At 42.0% G+C, this 21,486-nt stretch overlaps 1 pseudogene; it reads right to left on the bottom strand.

The window, feature by feature from the left end:
* Nucleotides 1–478: 478 nt before the first annotated feature.
* LOC147452048 (putative alkaline/neutral invertase B) lies at nt 479–20,552 on the bottom strand (annotated as a pseudogene).
* Between the last annotated feature and the right edge of the window lie 934 nt (nt 20,553–21,486).

The raw sequence follows: 21,486 nt of genomic DNA, 5'->3' as shown, positions 1-21,486 counted from the left end.
CGGGACCACGACCATTGAAAAAGAACTACTTCTAGATTCATCAGCATGATGTGCTTCTAACACTGGAACCAGGGCTGAAAATTGCAGGGTAACCTTGCTCTTCCCCGGGAAGGGCAACTCTCACGAGTGCCCTTCCTCTAGGAAGGGCTATTGGACACAATCCAACATTCACCATGCAGGGGAAAATTTCAATTATGTTCTTAGAACAATATACACATACAATTCCCCTTAAGTGATGCATGTCCTCACCTCTGAGGGCATCCGTCAATCCTACCTCTCTATTAATGTCCTGAGAACAACACACACATGTAATTCCCCTTAAGTGATGCCTGTCCTCGCCTCTAAGGGAATCCGTCAATCCTACCTCTCTATTAATGTCCTCAGAAAAATACACACATATAATTCCCCTTTTTTTGAAAACTGATGCTTGTACTCGCTTCTAAGGGAATCGCATCAATTCTGCCTCTCTCCAACAATTTCAGACAAATTCACACTCATCAACCTCCTTCCTGTCTCGATGGATGGAAAGGACACAACATTGGATAAGGGTTGGACGTTTGTAAGTTATAATCTCATCCACAAACCAGCCAGGGCCCGGGACCACGACCATTGAAAAAGAACTACTTCTAGATTCATCAGCATGATGTGCTTCTAACACTGGAACTCAATTTAGTTAGGAATTGCTTTGTAAATGTACCAATATACCTACCAAACGTACCATCATAGTACTCTGGCCAATGGTCCTTGGAAATCCTGCTTTCCAAAAGCTCCATGGCTTTCCTCGCCATATGCGATCTGCCTATTTTGATGCAAGCTGCTGTGAAGAGCCATATAAGCACTGTTTGCAAACCAAAATAAAGCGGGAAAGATAATCAATGTCAGTCTGAGTTGAAAAGAGGAAATTCAGCAAGCTGAAGTCTAAGAAATGCTTACCCAGCCACGAGCCTCCATTATGATAGCTCCATCTTGTGTTCTTGGGATCGCAACCTGTCATAATTCTCCATTCATGGCCTTCTAAAGTAGGATAAGCAATTTTTATTGGCATTTCCCCAGTCAAATCAGGCCACCTCTCCTCCAGCAAATCCATGATACCCATCTCTTGCTCGTGTGTCACTAATGATGAAAGAATTGCAATGCAATTGCCCAAACAAAACTATCTGAAATCCATCCTTGCTGGGCTAACATTTCCAATGAAATAGCCCCCTTTCATTGGAATAAAATCAAAGACTCAGTCTGGGATAGAGTATGGTATCACATTGAACTTGTTGAGAGCAGTATGAGAATATTCCTCGGTTTTATACCTGTACACATTATTCAATTGCTCAAAGTCGCGCCAAAAATATGATCGTATATGATAGTTCAACGCTTGCAATAGCTTTTCAACCCTCTCAAGCAATTCTTTTCCGTCCCCTTCGGGTTTCAGCATTAATTTGGCAGATCGTAAAGCCATGTAAAAAAGAGCCTGGATCTCTATCGGATAACCATATATACCCTGGTAGTCATACAACATCGTCACTTGAAAACTGTTAAGGCGGTTACGTCGCTAGCGGAAGCTAAATAGCGAGAACTCAACCAACAACAGAATTTGTCAGACGAGGACGGAGCTTGACCCGCAGGCGCATGGAAACAACTAGGTGGGTGTCAAATCACCTACTCGACCTTCTAATGACAATCACTACTAAGGAAATCAAATCTAAGTTCTAAAATATGCAAGTGACTGAAATCCGTACTACGAACGAATGCTATACGAAACAGGATCTAGAATCATTGAATCGATCTCAAACTCAAGGGAAAGTCTATACACTAGGTAAGAACAACACCCTAAAGGCTTGAACTGCAAAATCAACCTATAATCACTCCGTGCGGTAAACGCGTATGAAGACAGGCCGAGAAATACAAGTGATCGAAACTTGACCCCGATGGTACCAATGTGTAGCTCTACTCGTTGTGGTTCTATAGATATGCTGCACGCTCCATTCCGACACACGAGTTGGAAGAAAACTCACACCGAAGCTCGTAGGAACTTACCACACATAGAAGCCGATAGCGCGCACTCTTCGTATCTGTGCGTAGCTCTCGCCGTTGCTAACACAATGGCGGTGTCGCTTCTCCAATGGCGGCTCCGTAGCTCGCGTAGCAAGTAGATAAGACTCTCTCTCTCTCTCACTCTCTCTCAGACACAGTCACGGCGCTCAAAAACTCACTTTGATTAATAATCTGAATCCCTTAGGTTACAAAAACTTTGGCTTATATACCTCAGCCTTGGAGGTGAGAACATCTCTAACTAATTACATCAGCAAGTGAAATTACTTCGGGATTACAAGCTGGAAACTCAATTGAGTCCCGTTACTTAATGAATGGCTCAAATCAAAATTAATGTCGGGGAGACATTTATTACAATCAATGGTTACAAAATGATGAGTGTGAGAAAAATTGTGGGTGTGATCCTCTCCTGGCTCAACACTCCCCCCCTCCGCGTTCATGTCGTCCCTGACATGACTTTTATGCTTGGTCAATAAAGTCCTGTCGTCTTGAGCATCTGCAAATGTGATTTGTATCGTAGGTTGCCGATGGTCAAGGTTGGGCCGAATATTTTGCTTTCGTGGGTGAAAAAGCCGGTGTAGAAAGCTTCTTCAAATGTTTGCATGTGGAAGCTAGGCAAAAACATAATCCTTTGGTATAGGAGGTGTAACACTTTTGGAGAAGGCTGCAATGAAAGATCGTACATCATATCAGTCACCGTGTCGGCCGTCGATAGTAGACTCGAGGTCGTGGCTTTATCTGGCGCGAACACTTCAATGCAAGCTAAGAGAGTCTTGCAGATTTTCTTGAGCATCTGACATGAAAGGTCAGGAGAGCCAGTAAAGAGCTTGATGGTGCCCGTTAGGGTTTTCACCATGTAGGCTTTACCTATTCTCTCTCCTGCCTTTGGTCCTGGCATCCTGGGATAATTAAGCCAATGGGGCTGGATCTTCAATTGTGGTTGCCTCTCCAATTTCTGGTAGCTCTATGGCTGCTCCACCTGATTCTTCTTGTGGTGTCTCTGTCTCTCTTCTTTGTTGCTCTTGTAGATCTTGGAGCGCGGAGGGCCTCATTCTCTGTCCATAGTGTTTGATTTTCTAATGTGAGCCTCTCCTCTGCGGCCAATGATCCCTCTGCAATGTGCAACCTTTGCACTTGCTCTAATCTCAGCTCTCTTTGTAAGATTCGGACCTGGTCTTCCAAAGCTGGTATGATAGCTCCCTCTTGTTCGGTTCCTGCTCTGCTAGCTCTAGGGGTAGTCCTGAGTCTAGTGATTGTTCTTTCTTGGAGCTCGACTCTCTCCCTTAGCTCAATGAGCTCATCCTTAGCCGCCTCCAAGTCATCGTCTATCCGCTCCCTTGCTTCCTGTGCACTTGTTACTTCTCTTGAAGCCTCGGCTAGCTGGAGTATCAAGCCGTCTCTCTCGTTTTCTGCGTCATAGAGTGATGCTTTATGACTTTCAGATTCAGTCATAGCATTCTCTAATTTCCTCTACAACTCCGCTTCCCTTTGTTTGGCTGTCTCCATCTCTACTTCCTTTGCCTTGGATCTTTCTTTTATCTTGCTGAGCAGTTCATGCACCACGTGCATGTCTTTTTCATCTTCATCTGTCAACTCTAAAGCTCTTTCTGCCCCCACCTCCACTGGCTTTGGCTCTTCTAGTGCTTTCGGTTCGTCCAGTTTCTCTTCACTTTCTTTTGTACTCTTTGTTTTTTCCTCCGTCCCTCTCCGTTCATCTTGTTTTTGTAGGGTGATCCCATAAAATGCCTCAAGGGCCTCTTCTTTGCTGTATCCTATAGCTACCAGATCCTCATAATCATTTCTCTTTTGCTGAACTGGATCTATCTTCTTTTCTTTGGTCTCAACTTCTGGCTTTTCCATAACATCTGTGTCCACCTCTACTGTGGTCTCTTCCACAATTTTTCCCGTCTTCTTCGGGCTTGGTACATCAGTCATAGAGGGATATCTGTCCTCGGCTTCCTTGGCTTTCCCTTTGTCGGCTTGCCCGTCTATCTCTTGAGGCTTAGTAGACTCATCTACTTTCCTTTTCCCCTTGTCGTCTTTTTTCAGCTCAGCTTTTAATTGTTGTACCTCCTCTTCAGTGTATGGCTCGACAGGTTGCTGCTCCAGAATAGCCTCTGACTCCTCATAAGCTTTAATATATTGATCGTATTGATCAATATGTGGCCTGGTTGAGCTAGCTCCGACTTTAGTGGGGTCTGGCACCCACTTTTCTTCAAAGTCACCCTTTAGAGCTCTTTCTGCTCTAAACTGCTCCACTAGTCTTTCCATTCTTGCCACTTTCTGACTCTTGGTTTGCTTGGGAGCAACCTTCTTCTTTACTTTCTTTATAAGCGGCTCGTCCACTTCCTCTTCAGGTTCTGAAATTATTTCTAGTTTCCGGCGTGCTCTTGTGGACGCCCTCTTGGATACTTCGGGCTATTCTTCCTCCTCGTCGGCTTCTCTAAGCCACTCATTCTGGGAGGGAACCTTTGGCCACTGATCTCTAGCTCCAATAGCTTCATAAGCTATTCTTGTCAGAATTTCCGCTCCTCCTATGTACTTTGGCTTCTCGTTGTGCATGGCAATTACTTGCTCGTGGATGTGTTGAGCGTAATTCACCTCTTTTGGCATATTGTTCTTTAATGCCCATGTGATGGTGGTCACAATGGCATGGGGCGGTGTCATATACTTTTGCGGTCTTTTACTGCAAACATGGAGAAGCTGGTTGTACAGTCGGCAAAGGGTTGCCGCTCTTTGGTCCGCCATATCTCCATAGGTTTCATTCTGTTTCTTGGATCCATAGACCTCTATGGCCTCCCTTCTTTCCCTGACAGAGCTCCCTTTGTTGTGCAGCTTCAATGCGTCTGCAATGAACTGTGGAGTGATCTGTACTTCTACTTTCTCTCCATCCATGGCTGTCAATGTGGCTTTTCCATCCTTCTGAATGGATGTTGCCAACTCGTACACTCTTCTTGTATCCACACCTGATGGTCTCGAGGTGAAAAAACTGTGCAAGTCTGCCCTTTCCAGGTACCTGCTGATATCTTCTAACCTGCTATAATCTACCAATTCCTGTGGGATCATCGGTACATCCACCGCTTGCCCTTGAGGATCTCTAAAAGTCCCCTGGTAGATATTTATTTCCTCTTTCTCCAATACTGCTTCCTCCACCCAAGTTTTGGTTGGCTTGAGGGTTTCTGCTGGAATGTCAAAGGGTTTCGCTTCTGCAAGAGCATCTTTGATTGTCGGTCTTTTTCTCTTCGTTGCCGATAACTTGGCGGAATCTATGGATCCTGTAACTCCAATTTCAGAAGTTAGCGTCTTTTTAGTACTGAAAGTCGAAATGAAGCTTTTAACTATCCAAATGACTTGAAAATTGAAACATGAGCTATTCAGGGCCTAAGGATGCAAGGTAGGTGAAAAAATATGCAAAATGGGCTCAAAATGCTGGAGACAAAATGACTTCATATTGGTTGTGCTTGTAGCTGATAGTGTATACATGAGTATCATATGCTTGGATTTGAGTTTGGATCCCATTTGGTCAAGTTTTGGCCAGTTTAGTCCAGTTCCGGCTCTTGGCAAAATTTTGAAAGGGATTTGGATTTTATGATCCAAATTGGATAAAACTTGGTGGTTCACTTTCAAATGGCATGTAGATCACTTCTGTTTGGTGGTTGAAGCCCTGAGGTGGCAAAATCACATAGTGAGACATCATACGCGTATGATGTCTTTTTCATCAATTTTGCATGGGATTGGTTCGTGGACTCCCCATGTAGTAGTGAAGGACTATATCTACTCAAATCTTGGTTTGGACTTGAGTATGTTGGATTTGGGCCAAAAATAGGCTTTAGGTGAAGGATTTTCCCTCAATTGGGCTAATGGGGTGATCCTCTTGACCAAATGGTTCCAAATTTCATATGTAGCATGTATTAGATATATATAATGGATGTATGATGACAAATGAGCAGTTTTGGCTCTGTAAGTGCAGATAGACATCATACGTGTATGATGTCTTTTGTGTCAAAATGGTGCTTTTTGGTTCCAGATAGCTTGTAGGTGTGTTAATCAACAATCCTACAAAGTTTCAATGAGTTTGGAATTATTTTGACAAAATTAGGACCAAAAATCAATTTTATGGCCTACTTTGCGTCTTTTTGGTTTTCCTTGGGTTTTCTAACTCCAATTCTCATGATACTTGGTTCATAGGATGTGATTAACATGTGGAATGAGGCTATGCACTCAAATGTTGAAATGGATGTGAAATTCATGCTGTGAGACATCATACGCGTATGATGTCTTTTCTTGAAATGTTGGTCTTTTTGTGCAAAGAATGCTTTATGCTAGTGCCCTAAGCCCTGCTAACTAGTTTTCAACTTAAAAAGTCATCGGTTTAGCTAAAAAGCCCCCTTATAGGCATTTCAGTCTCCGAAGTCGTCTTTTTGCCTTGGAGTTGAATTTCTTCAACTTTTCTTCTCGAGAGTTGCATTTCCAGCTCATTGGATATGTTGTGAAGCCATCTATTTGGTTGAACTTGACTTTGGCTCCCCGTTCTCCATCTTTCTCCTTTTGGTTGCCCGAAAGCGTCTTTTTCACCATCGGTAAGTGAATCAGCTTTCTTTTGGGTTTTGCTTGCAAACATAAGTCATCCATGTATATTTGAAGCTGCTTGTGAAGTTTCATTTCATTCGGTCGTCAATTTCAGCCGTTATGCCAAAATGACGCTTTGTGTGTCTGTCGTCGAATCGGTTGTTTTGACCCACTTTTGGTGGTCCAAACCTGGAGATACTCCATGGTTGCATTGCCCTCGATGTTGTTGAGATTCCTGAGAAGTTTTGTGTCGTTTCGACAACTTTTTCCTGTTTGCCTCTTGCAGGCTCTGTTGACCTAGGGTTTTTCCAGTCGTTCTTTCTCGAGCTTTAAGTGTTAGAAACCTATCTTCTATACTAGGGTAACCCACCTATAAGTTCTTGCAAGGTTTGGTTAGGCGGTTGTGCCACTACCTAGCATTCTACCGCATTCCCCGTCTGCTCTTGTTTCTTGGTTTTGGTCAGTTTTCGCAACAAAAGTTAATGATAAGCATCAAAAGCTTATGGCAACGAGTCTACCTCTCATGTCTGGTGTCCTCTGATCTCTCGTAGCAGTCGTAGAAGGCTATAGAAGGTTGGATGCTCCTGTGTGCTCTTTGCTCTCTCCAAGAAGGTAATAGTGGAAATGAGCTTGAAAGTGATGTGAAAAATACTTAACTTCGGACTTCCCGGATCACTTGTTACCAAATTTGACATGTGCTCCTATCTCGTCGTGAAATGCACTTTAGGATTTGAAATTTCTCAATTTAGACTCCGTTTGACCTGTTTCTGAGAAATCTGTCCACTTTGCCAAAATTCTGTCATTTCGGGCTTTCCACAACTTTTCCCGAATTGTACTCAATTTTTACCATGGGTTGCCCTTGTCGTTAGGATCATCACCATCTATTCTTTTCTTTTTTCTGATCTCGTTTCACCTGCTTTTTTATTTTTCTTTTACTTTTATCAAGAAAATCATAAAAAATAAAGGAAAATAGCAAATTGAAGCCAAAAAATTCCAAACATACACGATAAATAGCTGGTAACCCTGTGTATATGAATATACACTTATTTGTGATTTCTGGACTTGGATTACCACTTTTTAGCTCCAAACACACTCTTATTTAGTGATATTTACACGTCTAGAGAACCAAATTCATCATTTGATCTCTTCTTGTTGCAAAACAAGGTATATAAGGGCATAAATATAATCAATATCCGCAATTAAACATAAAAATTGCAAAATCATGTAAGACACTGCCCTTGTAATATAATTTTTGTTTTTCTTTGTTTTTGGCGCTTGTAGCTGCTTTATAACTCCTGTATACCTGTATACCTCCCCCCCTCCTAGTCTGAGTCCTCCCGGACGACTATGAAGTGTCTGTGGGCGAAGCATTGTAGTTGTTTTGGTCATAAGTTCCCAATGCAATTGTAGAGCGATGATACAACAGTCTTTCCAATAAAGCTGCTCTTTGTTTGATTGAAGGATTGGTGGTCGGGTTTTGGGTTGGTTTTGGCACTTCGGTAGTAGAATCAGTAGATGGATTCTTCTTTACTTTGTTGTTCTTTTTTACAATCCAAATCTGCTTCCGCTTCACTTGTGCTTGCCACAAACTCTTTGCGACCCAAACCTGCTTTGTTCTTTGTGTTGATTTCCTCGACTTGAAATACCTAGGAGTTTCCGTTGATTGTACTGAAGGGAGTTCCTGTTTACAAATCTTTGGGATCCAAATTTGCTTGCTATAGCTTTGTGCCGTCATGAACTTCTTTGGAATCCAGATCTGTTTCACTGTCCTTGATTGTCTGGAATCACTCTGTTGTCTGGTATTGAAGACTCTGTTTTCCACCTTTGTGTTCTCTGGCACAACCTTTTTTGGTCTCCATACCAACTTTGACTCCGTTTTTTCCCAAGTTCGAGCTGTTATATTATTGCTTGTCTTCCTTATCCAATGTTTAGAGTTCCTCGTCGAAGAGCAATCCAGTTGTATAGAAACTTTTGGTTGCCATTGCTTCTTCTTTTTCTCTGGTTGTTGTTTACCTTTGTTCTTGGATTCTTCCTTTGGAGTTGTCTCTGATCCTTTGGTGAACTTCACTGATTGACTTCCACCTTCGTATTTGATAAGCACTGATTTAGAACTCCAGTCAATCATTGCATTGTATTGCTTCTGCCATGGTTGTCCTAGCAATAATGGATGTTGTGTAGCTTGGTCTTCAACCACGTAAAACATATGAGGATACACATACTGGTTAATCTGTATATGTAAAACTGTGCATCCGACAGTTTTGATTGAATTCTCAGAGTAACTCTTTAACTCTTGCTTGGCAGTTTGTAGTTTAGTGTCATTTGTTAATTGTCTATACAAACTGAGTGAAAGTAGGTTAGTTTGAGCTCCTGAATCCAATAGTGCTCTGGCTTTGATTTGGTTGGTTCCTACTTTGCATTCAATGATGGGTTCTTCTTTGTCATTATCCATTTCTGTTATACTGACTGCGTTTATTCGTATTGCTCCTTCATTGCGCTGTTTCTGACGTAGTAGTCTTCTTTTCTCCATTCTTTCCTTCGCCTCGGCTTGCGCTTCCTCCAAAATCATTTTCTTTTTCTGGACACGCAGCTTTTCTTGATGTATTTTGAGAAGCATGTCTTGGGTTAGCGGCAAAAGATACTTTTTCACTCTGCATCCACTGATCCAATTGGGCATTTCTTCTCCGTCTAATGTAGCAAGCTTGACGGCTCCACTTGGTGATAGATCTTTAATCACCAGAGGTCCCATCCCTCACTTTTTAAGCTTCTTAGCATGCTGTTTCAGAGTGTAAACTAGGACATAGTCCCCAACCTTAAACTCTTTAGTCCGCACATGCTAATCAAAAAAATCTTTTTTTCGCCTTTTTTGAGCGTAGATAGAAGCTACTGCTTTTAAGCGAAGCTCGTCTAACTTTTCCAGGTCATCTATTCTATCAGAAAGCTCGTGCCCTGTCCACTTTAGATCCTTAGCCACCCTTAAGGTTGAAATCAAGAATTCTATTGGTAAGATAGCATTTAGTCCAAAAACCATGTTATATGGGGTCGTTCCTATTGATGTTTTATATGCTACCCTATATGCCCATAATTTTGAATGCAACTTCTGGTCCCAGTCAGTTCTCGACTCAGATACAATCTTCGTGAGGACCGTGCATATGGTTTTGTTTGTTGCTTCAACTTGTCTGTTTGCTTGTGGATGATACGGAGCTGATTTCCTATGGATTACCATGAATTCATCTAGAAGGATCTCTATCACTTCATTTATAAAATGTGTGCCTCGATCACTCACAATTTCTATTGGCAATCCATATCGTACAAAGACGTATTCATATAGAAATTGTGCCGTGGTCCTGGTATCCGCTTTTTGAGTTGCCTTTGCTTCGACCCACTTTGTTAGATAGTCTGTAGCCACAACGATGTATTGTGCATGAGTCTTATATGCAAGAGGTGAAATGGGTCCGACATAATCAATCCCCCATTTTGCAAAAGCTCTTGCCCCCATCATTGGTCTAAGCGGCATATCATCTCTTTTAAGTGGTACTTTGGTCCGCTGACAGTCATCGCACCGTTTAACGTATTCCTCAGCGTCCATATGTAATGTTGGCCACCATATTCCTGCGGCTAAGACAAGTTTTGCTGTCTTATCACCTGAGAAATGGCCTCCACCTACTCCTCCATGAGCTTGCTCTAGTATTATCACATACTCAGTCTCTGATGCGCTAATCCTAAGGTGGTTGTCTTTACCTCTCTTATAGAGTTGATCTCCTATTAAAGCGTAATCTCTAGCTTCTGTCTCTACATATTTCTGACGAGCTTTTGACGTTCCTTCTGGGAAAGTTCTATTTGTGAGATATTCAACAATATACTGACTCCATTCTGGAGCGATCATTATCTGTTATAATGTCGAATACTCTGCTGGCGGTTTTGATGAACATACAATACATACAGTGACATATTCATGTACGCTTTCTTTCATTCCTGGCCAATAGACTCCCAATTGTAACAAATTCCTATATGTGTTCCTTCTTGAACAATGAAATGCACATTCTTGAACATGTGCTTCGCGCAGATATATATTATATTCCTCAGGATTGATGCATAGTCTTAAAACATGATCATTTCCCAATTGATACAACCTTCCTGCAACTAATTGAAGATTCTTGGATTGCTGAATAGCAATATGTTTCTGGTTGTATTCTCTTCTATCAAACTCTCCTCCATAGGTTAATAGGCTAACGACATTTTGAGAACACTTCGGTATCATTTCTATGTTGAACAAGTATGCGTCAGGCATGTCGTCATCTACTCCTATAGGGTCTTCTCCATTCGTCAATCGCGAAAGGTGATCAGCTCTAAGATGTGTTTTTCCTTTCTTTACTACTACCGTGAAGTCGAATTCCAGTAAGATAATGAACCATCTCACTATTCTCCCGGTATTGCATGGTTTATTCACTAGGTAGAGCAAGGCTTGGTGATCCGTAAAAAACACAAACTTGTTGGCTAGAAGATAATGCCGAAATTTCTTCACAACATATATCATTCCTAATCCTTCTCGCTCTGTTGTGGTGTAATTCTTCTCTGCATCGTTGAGCTGTCGACTGGCGTAACAGATAGGAAAATCCATGTTTCCTTCTTCTGGCTGAGCCAGAATGCATCCTACTGCATATGCCGAAGCATCTATATGCACATGGAATATCTTCTCCCAATCTGGTGATTTCAAGACTGGAGCAGTAATGAGTGCCTCCTTCAATTTCTTGAATGATTCCTCACACTCCTCTGTCCATTCAAAGTTCACTATTAGCCTGTAAAGTGGTTGGCCTATTATAGCGTACATGTAAATGAATCGTCTATAATATCCGCAATGTCCCATAAAGCTCTGTACTTGTTTCGCATTGGTTGGTCTAAGCATATCCACTATAACTTTTATCTTCTCTAAATCCGTGGTTATTCCGTTTTGTGAGACAATATGTCCCAGAATTCTGCCCTGTCGGACCATAAACACACATTTCTCAGGATTGAGACAAATGCGATATGTCCTACATTTCTCAAATACTTTTCTTAGGTGTTCTAGATGCTCATCTCTCAGAAGAGAATGTACACATAAGTCATCCATGTATATTTCTAGAAACAACCTTAAGTATTCTTTGAAAGCATGCGTCATCAGCCTCTGGAAGGTTGCGGGAGCATTGGTTAGACCAAAAGGCATAACCCGATAAGCATAAATTCCCCACTCCGTTGCAAAAGCTGTTTTGTGTTGATCTTCCAGTGCTATGGCTAGCTAGTTATATCCTGAAAAACCATCAAGAAAAGAGTATGTTGTTTTCCCTGATACACGCTCTAGAACATGATCAGTTATTGGCAGGGGATAATTGTCCCTGATTGTTGCAGCATTCACTTTCTTTAAGTTGACACACACTCGGAGTTTTCCGTTCTTCTTGGGTACTACCACAATCGGAGATACCCAATCGGTGTGTTCAATCTCGTATATGAATTCAGCTTCCATTAGCTTATCTATCTCTTCTTTGATTCGCTTAGCAAACGTATCATTATATGTGTATGGTCTCTGTCTGCTAGGCTTTGCGTCTTGTTTTAGTGGGATTGTGTGTTGGCATATCGATGGGTCAACTCCCTTTAAGTCCTTATAAGACCATGCAAACACATCCCTGTACTCTCTGAGAAGACTCAAAAGTCTCTCTTCCTCGCCTGGAGACAAATCTGTGGCTATGTACACCAGTCTAGGTGTCTCACCTGGAGCTGCTAAATCCACTTTTTTTGCATCCTCCGGTCCGTCATAAGATTCGTTCTCCCTTCTCTCTCGAATAGGTTGGGTTAATACCACCTTCCTATCCTCTATTGTGAATTTCCTGTAGTGAGAGGGAACATCCATGTTTTCCTTGATTTTGGCGTTTTCGTCCTCTCCACTCTCAATTTCAGTCGTCCAAACTTCTTTCAGAGTTTTCTTGAGCTCTCTGTACTTGCTTCTACGTTCTAACTTGGACTCCTTGTGTTCTCTGTTGCGCTTGTTCTTTTCTGATTTTTCTGTTTCAGTTTTCGTTTCATTCCTTTGAACTTGATTTCTTGAGCTTCTTTTGTCTTTTCGTAAGCTCTTTTGATCATTGCCTCTCATTCTTCCAGAAATCTTGTCCTTAACACAATCTTCCGCCTTTACTAGCATTAGGAATTGATTTTTTCCTCTTATTCTAGGCATCGGATTGGTTCTAACCCCCTTTGTTTTTCTCTTTGCTCTATAGCGTTTCTGGCGTTGTTTAGTTTGGTTCGGAAAATCATAAAATCGGACATCCGTTATAGTTTCTACGTTTCCACTTGAATTGTCCGTTGACTCGTTGTCTGCTTCATTTCCCCACTCATGATGATCGGGAATGTCGTGAAACACCTCCTCTTCATCTTCCTTTTCCAGTGTATCGTTCTTTTCAGTTTCTTTTTCGAGTACAGTTCTCAACATGAAGTACGGAACCACGTCGTACCCGTCCTTGTCGCAAAATTTCGTTGTGGGACCATCCGGAATTGCACAAACATCTAGGGTTGCTAGAATGTGTGTCCATTCTAATGGTTCAAGTGTGTCCTCTGGAAAGGGTTCTCCTATATAAGTTTCGTCTTCGATGGCCCTTTCTAAAACATATTCTTCTCGCCTCAGACTTCCACATTTCGAGGCTCCACACATCCATAACTCCTTGGGCTTACCTAACCAAGCTGGAAATTCGGATCCCGCCAAAGTAGCTGAATCAAACTCCTCTACCGGTGTTCGGTTCACATCTTTGTAGCTATGGTCTCTCAGGTTCACACGTGTAGTGGTTTCCATATTTCTCAGGTATATGTGATTGTAGCCCCAATCTTGGACCATTTTCAACTGTCTCATGAATGGTCTTCCCAATATGATATCATAGTTATTCTCCTTGCCAAAATCGACAATAGCAAAAGTATGTTCGTATTCAATGCCGCAAGAAGTCACTACGACTTTCTCTAATAACCCCATAGGTTTCTCCATGTGTCCATCTGCTAATTGGAGTTTCAACCTAGTCTTCCTTATTGCTGGTTTCCCCCATTTTTTCCAGATTTCTTTTGTAGCAATGGCTACCCCAGCTCCGTTGTCTAGTATTGCCATCGTGTTCACTCCTTGGAATTCAACTGGTAAGGTTGTATTCCCCTCTTCACCTTCGCAATACTCTCCGACCTTGTTTAAGGGTACAAGCTTAGCGTTCTTTTGTGGTTTACTCAGCTCTTGTATACCCTCTTGCAGTCTCGATGTTGGGTCTTTTATCCCAAATTTCTCCAAGAATTTTCCTACAGTGGTCCATATATGTGGTCTTAGCCTCAAAAGCTCAACTAGAGTGATAGTGCATGTCACTGGTGTTGACAAGATCTCTATCAATCCTTGCGAGTCCATGACTTTTTCTGATGAGATTCTTCGTGAGGGAAGTGCTCTAATCTCGGATTTTGCTTCATACTCTCCTAAGTATGAAGGTAAGGTATTCAGTGAATGAGGTTTGCTCTCCATTGTTCTAACTGAGCCCCCATCTCCCCAGTAAGATTGCAGATCCAAGTCCACTTGAGATCCTGCCTCAAATTCCACTATGGGAGGATTCCTGATGTCCTTTTCCCAATTTGTCTGATTAGCTTGGCAACTTAGCTCGTTTGCAAAGTTTGCCTCTCTCACTTGTTTCCAAAATTCATTGTAATCCTCATCTCTTCCGTAAGACCTTTGTATGACTGGATGAAAACTCTCTATCTCCTGATCGGTTGTGTTCAACACTATGCGGTCATCCTTGTGTGTATTTTTAGGCTTTTGTGCACTGGGAATCTTTTCAGCTACCCGTGAAATGATAGTCTCTTGCTGAATTGGGTTTTCCGTTCCACAATTCATTGTTTCTCTTGGTGGTTCTAATAAGGCTTGTGCAGTCTCGATTATTCTCTGGCACATTTCAAGTCTCTGCTTTTCCAATTCCGCGTTTGGGTATGTCATCCACCTCTGTTCTTGTGTTTGGTTGGTCTTTAACCTAGCTTCGTAAGCTCTCATCAGTGCGTCCAATGGTTCGTGTACTTTGTTGACTAGCACTGATCCCCCTGAGCTTAAGCTCGTTGTTTCTTTGATACTCTTTTGTTTCGTTCTTTCCGGGATCATCTCTCATTTTCCGTTTTGACTCTCAAGTTTTTCTAATCTATCTTTAGTTCACTTTAGTTCCTCAGCTAGAATAGCGTCTTCACGTTCTTTTCTCAACTTCATGCGTGCTTTTCTAGCTTTCCATGTGTTTCTCTGACTCCGCGGTCCTTGACTAACCACTTCAGTCGCTAACTTTCCATTCTCAGGTTCTCTAGTGGTTTTCTTAGCTTGAGCTCTAGTAACAACTTGCGTTGGTATCAGAGTTTCATTTTCAGACCCACTGCTGGTAGGAATAGTTTCTAGCATATTCAATGTCGTCTTTTGCACTTTGTTTGGATTCTTTGAACAATCCTCAATGAAGTGAGTAACCCCACACTCAGTGCAATAAGCGTTAATTCTAATGATTTCCGTATGTGGACAAACATTCATCAGATGGTCACCTCCACACTTGTAACAGGGTCCTAGTGCTGGTCTTGGTCCCACTTGATTCGTCCTTTGTGGATAGGATGGTCTTTGTCCTGTTAACCCTCCATGAGCTATGAACATCAATGTTCTTGCATCCAAATTGTATCTCTCTTCATCAGAAGCACTTGTAATTGTTGGTGTTCCAACATTCCGAATCATGCCCCATAGTTCTGGTTGTTTGGGTTCTTCTGGTGGGTAATACACAGTTGGAGACATGTGTGCACCAGATTCTTCATAATAGGCTTGAACAGGCACTAAGGCTTGTTCTTCCTGATTCTCTAAGGTTGGTGCATATCTAATGCCCACTGGTCTTGCTCCTGGTAAAGGTGGTTGTTGTCCCAATACCGGTTGCGGTCTTTCTATCCCCATAGGTTCTGGTACATTTCTCGTTGGGTATCGAGGTACTGGATGTATCTGAGGTGGTGCTAATTGAGCAGGAGGTGCATACTGACGCTCCCTTACATACCCCTTGTTGTAATAGCACTCCTCTGTTGGGTGGTTTGTCCATTTTTGTTCAATAGCACACCATTTCAGTGGTTTTGGCAATGGTTTTTGGAATGGTGCCATCCTTTTTAGAGCCTCTTCTATCATTTGCTCTACATTCGGCATGGTTGTTGTTTGAACATTATTTTTAGTGGTAGTCTCGCTAGCTACGAAGGAAGAGCTACTGGATGCAAAATCTGTATCCGCTGACACCTCTCCATAAACCGTACAGTTATCCACTAAGTACAATGCCTCTCTCGTTACTTGCTCGAAACTTGTACAAGCTTTCAAGTGCAAGTCCTTCTTGAGAGTGTCGTTTCTCAGTCCCTCAATAAAGAGAACAGATAGTCTGTCATCTTGTGGTCGTTCACGTATTGGACATCTCTCAATGTATTGTTTGAAGCGAAGTGAAGCTTCCTTCACTTTTTCGTGTTCTCTCTGTTTAAAAGCATATATTTGTGAGACCGTATTGTGCTTAATCCCTCGTTTTGAGAATTCCTCAGCAAACTCTCTTAGCAAATGGTCAATGTCATGGAATCCCCCTATGTTCAGTGGTTGAAACCATGTCAATGCCGTACCTTCTAGAGTAAGACCAAATCCCTCGTATTGTGTATGGAAATGTGTTATCTGCTCAGCTCTTAAGACTTGCTTAAAGAGTGACACGTGTGCATACGGATCTCCTGAACCACCATACTTCTTTGGCATACACTTGGCTACTTGAAATGGTCTCATACGTCTCTGGTCTGCTACCAATCTCATTGCTCCTGTGTCCCGGCTAAAGCTTTCTCTAGCATCATAGACTTCATGGGTTACCCTTGTCGGTTCCCCTGCCCTGAATCTACTACTAGGAGGTAAATGTGATGGTTCCGCTTCGAACCTTGGGCCTGGAGTGGTATATGTGGGGATTGGAAATGCACTACCTCGATTTGTATCCATTGACTCTCTGGAATGTAATGACCCCATTGGTCCGGGCTTCGAGTACTGAGGTTGACTGAAAGAGTCAGCAGCCTGAGTTCTTTGTCCTCCTGTCGTCATTGGGTTTTGCACTCCATTTGTTGGTGCTGGTCTTTGTGAGCTAGAAGTAACATAATACTGATGTAGTGGTCCCCCAAAGTATGTATATCCTTCTAATTCTTTCTTGCCCATTGTTGAGTATTGCCTCCCATACTTGTCGTAAGCGGCAATTTTCACTTCCGATCCCTCTGTGTAGGTAAAGACATAAAGTCTTTTTTGGTCTGTCAACTCTCCGGTGTAGGGTTCTTCACATCTATAATAGAGATCTTGCTCCCCATTATTATATTTGTATAGCCCCACATAGATGTTATCAGTGTTGATCCTTGTAGTTTCATTCTCTCTTCTTCACCTCGCATCAGGGAAGTTCATTATTGGTGCTTTCTCCTCGAGTTCTTCATCTACTTTGGCTTTGGTGCCCATCAATCCCCACTTGTCCACAATGTTAGGGTTTAGGACTACCAAGTACATGGTACCCTCGTCATCTAGATATCTATCTCCGCTATAGCTCACAGGCACTAAGTCCTTGAACTCACTAGGTCTATCTTCTATTTTTACACAATAGCGGTCCATTCCATCTTTGTAGATCTTGGCACCTTGCTCATTGTCGTACTGGTGTTTTATGAACAATAGCTTCATTGTGGCGGAAGGGTTTGATGATCCTGCTGCCATATTTTCTCTGTTGTTCAGGTTCAAGTGTTCCAAGTGTTCGGTGAAAATCTCGTAAGATCTCTCCGAAGAAGTATCAGAAACACTTCCTTCAAAGATCGGCTCTAATGGTTGCACCCAACTTTGGTTTACACTTCCCTCGGTTGATATGACACTTACTTGTTCCCCTTGTTTTGGTTGGTTATTCTGGAGATTCCTGCCCGATCTCAAATTCATCAATTCCCTTAAAGGACTTTGACTTTTCCGTCTTGGCAATTTGTTTTCCCAAGTTTTTGTGGTCAGAATTGATCCAAACCGATTGATACTTGGTCAATTGTTTAATCTTGTCAGTTGGACAACTTCTGTTTCATCAAGTGAGAATTTTATTGCAATTATGCTGAAAAAGACATTATACGCGTATGATGTCTTTTTTCACAGATTTGGACAATTTTGGTTATACTCACTCTCGGTAGCCCCCTTATGCTCTGTCTACTCACAAAATTCAGTTTGAACTCTGTTTGAGCAAGTTATGGCTAATTTAGGCTTTTCTTGGCAATTTTCCACTTTTGACTTGTTTTGGGTCAATTGTGATCCAAATGGGATGAAACTTGAAATATAACCTCTAGACAGCTATTACAATGGATCTGTGTTGGCAAAGTATCAAAATATGTCCAAAATTAGGTCAAAGACATCATACGCGTATGATGTCTTTTTCATCAATTTGGGTCAAGACTTGATATTTATGCTTTCTACAGTGTTTGTAATAATCTTGTCAGGTCAGATATCAAAAATAAGCAGTGGATGTGCTAAAAGACATTATACGCGTATGATGTCTTTTGTCCCAGATTTTGACTATTCTTGGTTTTAAGCCTTCTCCAATGTTTATAATTGAGTTTCAAGTGTTTTTGTAAGGTTTGAATGTAAAAACAAGGTCTGAATTCAAAATTTCCTATTTTTTGCGTTTCTTGGACTCCGACTTGTCTTTTTGGGTTTCTGTGAGTGTTAATGCTCTTGTTTTAAGTTGGAATTAGGGTATAACCCCCCTTTTGAACACTCTGGTAAAGTCAAAATTTCTGTTTGGTCATTTAGACATCATACGCATATGATGTCTAAAGTTGCAGATTTCCAGTTTTTTGGCACAGAATCCTTCCTAAAGCTGTCTCTAGTGCTCAGCAACTCCCAAATACACAGAAAATTTCTCTGACTTTTGTTTATTGCAAGTTTCACTACTAACTCGACGGTTTAGTGATCTAACATGCAATCAACCATATCAAGCAAATACTCCAATGATTTCTAGCTCTAGATCAGGATCAAATGAAGTCCTACCTAAGCTATTCCTAATCATAAAATGGGTTTGGTAATTGTGATTTTAAAGAGATCCATTGCCACTCACGGACTAGAAAATTCTTCTTCTATCAACAACTACTCAACACCAACAAAACAACAAACAAATCTAAGCTAAACTAAAAATACTGTCAACACGGAAGACCCAGGAATACCCCACTTCCTAGTATCTCTCGAGATCTTCGGACTCCACCACTCCTAGATCTTTTCTAACTAAAGTATACAAAGTAGTTTATACGACTCACCTCGTAGGATTAGTCTAAGGTCACCTACTTAGGGCTCTCGTCCCCGGCATCGGCGCCAAATGTTAAGGCGGTTACGCCGCTAGCGGAAGCTCAATAGCGATAACTCAACCAACAACAGAATTTGTCAGACGAGGACGGAGCTTGACCCGCAGGCGCACGGAAACAACTAGGTGGGTGTCAAATCACCTACTCGACCTTCTAATGACAATCACTACTAAGGAAATCAAATCTAAGTTCTAAAATACGCAAGTGACTGAAATCCATACTACGAACGAATGCTATACGAAACAGGATCTAGAATCATTGAATCGATCTCAAACTCAAGGGGAAGTCTATACACTAGGTAAGAACAACACCCTAAAGGCTTGAACTGCAAAATCAACCTATAATCACTCCGTGCGGTAAACGCGTATGAAGACAGGCCGAGAAATACAGGTGATCGAAACTTGACCCCGATGGTACCAATGTGTAGCTCTACTCGTTGTGGTTCTATAGATATGCTACACGCTCCATTCTGACACACGAGTTGGAAGAAAACTCACACCGAAGCTCGTAGGAACTTACCACACATAGAAGCCGATAGCGTGCACTCTTCGTATCTGTGCGTAGCTCTCGCCATTGCTAACACAATGGCGGTGTCGCTTCTCCAATGGCGGCTCCGTAGCTCGCGTAGCAAGTAGATAAGACTCTCTCTCTCTCACTCTCTCTCAGACACAGTCACGGCGCTCAAAAACTCACTTTGATTAATAATCTGAATCCCTTAGGTTACAAAAACTTTGGCTTATATACCTCAGCCTTGGAGGTGAGAACATCTCTAACTAATTACATCAGCAAGTGAAATTACTTCGGGATTACAAGCTGGAAACTCAATTGAGTCCCGTTACTTAATGAATGGCTCAAATCAAAATTAATGTCGGGGAGACATTTATTACAATCAATGGTTACAAAATGATGAGTGTGAGCAAAATTGTGGGTGTGATCCTCTGCTGGCTCAACAAAAACAGATAGAAAACAGCACATCTACTCACCCCGAGCCAATGCATGCACACCTCAACCCAAATGCATTCACAAAAACACACTTCCCTAGCACGCAGAAGACTGAAAATTGAAAATTGTGTGTACTGGTTAAGCTATTTGCTTACCATTCTGCTATCAACCATGCAGCAACCATCAATACACAACAGCATTGGGAATGTGTCAAAACCTTCCGAAAGGCAAAGACTAAGAACCAAACAAATTCCACGCTAGCAGTCCGGCATTTCTGCAAGACTTTGATCTCCTGTGGACTTTGTGTAGGCACGCAGGAGAATGATCCACCAAAACCCAGAATCTACAGGGGCCACCCTTCCAATAGCGCTCTCCCCAAAGTCGGCCATGATCTTGTCATTGTTCCGAATGGGATCATGGAGCACCTTGAAACTTGCACGCATGGCACCTTTTCCCAAACTGAAGTTATCAATTCTTTTCTCCCAATTAGATTGGAGCCGCAGTGCCTTCAACAAGAAATTCTTGACAATCTCTAGTTTGCCATTCATTAGAAAGGCCAGAGCACTGGGTACAAAATACCGCACAAAGACTTGCAGCAACTTATTAGTATATGCTATGGCATAGAGTCTTCTACATAAAGACATCAACTTATCAAAAAAATACAGGTCCACTAAATAATTCTACTAACCAGAAGTAGAACAAGCGAGCTCAAAGGTACTCTGTGTTGTTTCGAACTTGAGCATTAAAACGCAGTGTTCTTGATTTGGCAATTGATGGCAAAGGCTCTAGTTTAACCCCCCCTCCTAGCCGGAGTCCTCTCGGACGACAAGGTATTGCCTCGGTGTATGTGCCGTGCATGGAGTAAAAAATGTGCTAATGCTCAGCCGTGTAATGTGGCCCTATATAATGCATACTCGGTCAATGCATGGAAAAATCAATGTTGTGCAAGAGGAGGGTATAAGCAAGATGCTTATTGGCATTCGCTGTCGAGGTTTCCTGTTTGTTGTTGATTTGGTTGGCTGAGTTTCTTTGCAAGTAAAAGTTGTAACTCTACAGCTCGCTGTTTGATTGTCTTTCTTGCAAAAGTTGCTTGGTTTTCCACGATTGTCGACATGGCCATGGTTGTCTCCTGGGAGAGAATTGTCGTGGCGGAATTGGCCACATTATTTGTCTCTTTTGCTTTCCATTTGTAGCTTTGTTTTGGAGGTTTTTGTAGGTTCATTGCTACTTTCGCAGTTGTCATTGTTGTGCTGCTGATTGCCACCCACATTGATCGGTTTGCCGGTATCATATGTAGTGTATGTCTGCTTGCCGATGTTGTTTGTATTGAAGGGAGTTCTTGTTGCTTTGGTTTCGGGATCCAAATGCGAGTCGCATTTAAGTTGTTACTAAGAATTCTCTTTGGGATCCATGTATGTTTTATTCCCTTGGTTTTTGGTTGAACTGTGTGCTTCCGTTGACTTCTTCTGTTGTATCGTGGTGTGTCTACCATGTCACCTCTATCCTTCCGCACCCATACTTGTTTCTCGCATGTTGTTAACTTTGATCTTTGCACGGTGGTCTGTGTTGTTAGATGTT

The sequence above is a fragment of the Adiantum capillus-veneris genome, chromosome 8 (assembly GCF_014529385.1).
Source record: "Adiantum capillus-veneris isolate H3 chromosome 8, ASM1452938v2, whole genome shotgun sequence".
Classification (NCBI taxonomy): Eukaryota; Viridiplantae; Streptophyta; class Polypodiopsida; order Polypodiales; family Pteridaceae; genus Adiantum; species Adiantum capillus-veneris.
This window is presented reverse-complemented; position numbering and strand designations above follow the sequence as displayed.